Source organism: Gymnoscopelus braueri, assembly GCF_963280865.1.
Source record: "Gymnoscopelus braueri genome assembly, chromosome: 12".
NCBI classification, from domain to species: Eukaryota; Metazoa; Chordata; class Actinopteri; order Myctophiformes; family Myctophidae; genus Gymnoscopelus; species Gymnoscopelus braueri.
Window position 1 is genome coordinate 42,184,773 of NC_137614.1, and position 2,164 is coordinate 42,186,936.

Consider the following 2,164-nt stretch of genomic DNA (forward strand, 5'->3'; position numbering starts at 1 on the left):
TGGCAAACATGCACATGTGCTCCAAGGCAAACAGGGTTGGGTTTGACACTGTTTGCTCAAAGTGGCAATATGTTCCATCTATTTTCAAGATCTTACAATTGTAGCTTCCTTTGGCTTCATATTTACATGCAGTCTATATAATATACAGTATAATTTATAAGTGATGGTCATACTGGATAACAATTTAGCTCTTATCCATAGTTACCATAAGGCAAATAATAATTATTGTAGTTCAGTCAGATAACTCACAAATAGATTGAGACAAATAATAGCTTGAGAACATTTGATTTATGAAAAATCCAATCAGAATAGAGAGCTCTTTAACTTATTCACTTAAACCACTAATACAGTATAATACTAATACAGTATTAGTAAAGTAATATAGTGTTTTGCTGTCACACACATTCATACGCATACACATACTGTATGTACTGTACATACAGACAAACAATCCATAAATCTGTCTCAATCTCTCTCAGACACTGCACACACTTGACCACGGAGACACACACACGCACACATGCACACGCACACGCACACGCACACGCACACGCACACGCACACGCACACGCACACCACGCACACCACACACACACACACACACACGCATTCAGGAAAACACACACACACACACGCACGCACGCACACACACACACACGCACGCACGCACACACACACGCACACGCAACCAACATTAAACACAAAAGCCACAAAACTGCCCTTGAATAGGAATCTACAAAGGCTCTCCACAACTGTGCCAAGTATGAATCACAGTGTATGAATACTAGCAGGTCTGTGTGGATGTAGAACCCTAATCCATCAAATAGGATGAGACTTAGGCCACTACTGGAACTACAAGCCAGAGCTAGACGACGGGCATTAGACTTATGCAGTGGTGTAAAGTAACTAAAGTACATTGACTCAAGTACTGTACTTAAGTACAATGGACATATACGACAAAGCCGGATGCACCACGGTGAATTTTGAACCCACAACCTCTGCAGAGGTGTGCAGGCACTTTACCACTGCGCCACCGAGCGCCGATCAAAACCTTATTCCGATGTTGCGATTCTCATAGTAATTGCATAGCCAGACTGATATGCCTACAGAATAAAGATTCAGTACGACTGTGAAATGTTCAATTCAAAAAATAAAAAAAAAATAAAAACAGCAGTAACAAACCTATGCCCACTGCTTTGAAAACCAATCCTTATATCATCCCATATGAAGGAACAATCTAGTCTTTGCATTGGTTCTGTGCAGCCATTGATTTCCCCCGCTCACCCAGTTTTAGTCCATTCATTGAATTTAGACATATCAGTAGAGATCGTCTTGGCTACGCCAGACTAGTGTTCTCACTTAGATTTGGTCATTCAGGTCCATTGTGCCATAGAACTGGAAGCCAGATCCATCGACTATGATTTACTAACAACAGGATCTGTCATCATCCATTTTGAGTTTTGACTCAAAAGTGTGGTTTTGAAAGCCTTACAAGCCTCTGGGGACCCGGAGCTACAGGGGCCAGCTAAAAAACAAAAAGTCATTGTTTCAATCCTCTGCTCAGACAAGAGGGTTATATGTCTGCTGTGAACTTGGAATTGCAGGTATCACATGGCATGATATAATGACCATGTACAATTGAGCAAGGCGGCACTTAAGTCCTGAAAATTCTCCAGCTGACACAGTAGACCAGCAGTTCCAAAAACATTATGTGATAAATATGATTTCTCCTTTGTTTACCATGTCCAGTGTCACTTGATAAAACCAAGATGGGTGGTGTAGGATGATTGATCCCCACACACACTCAGGAGAGAGCCTCTGTCATGGCAGCATGTTCATCTGCTCTGGCTTGTAACATCTTGCCACTCTCTACAATTAATCTGTGTTTGAACCAGGCATCTGCAGTACCTGTGTCCCTGTCGGAGGAACCCAAGCCACAGAAGTGGCTAGTAGCAAAGACTTGCTACAGTGACATTATTATCAGGTGAGGTGTTCACATTCACATTTACACTATAAATGCATTATACTGTACTGTACTGTGCAGTGCTGTGCTCTGCTGTTCATCTGAAGGTTATTTAGATTTGGCTCAAGGGCACATCTGTGATTAACGATGATCCCTTGATAGGCCAGATGTTGTACATGACCCACAATCCATGGCAATATT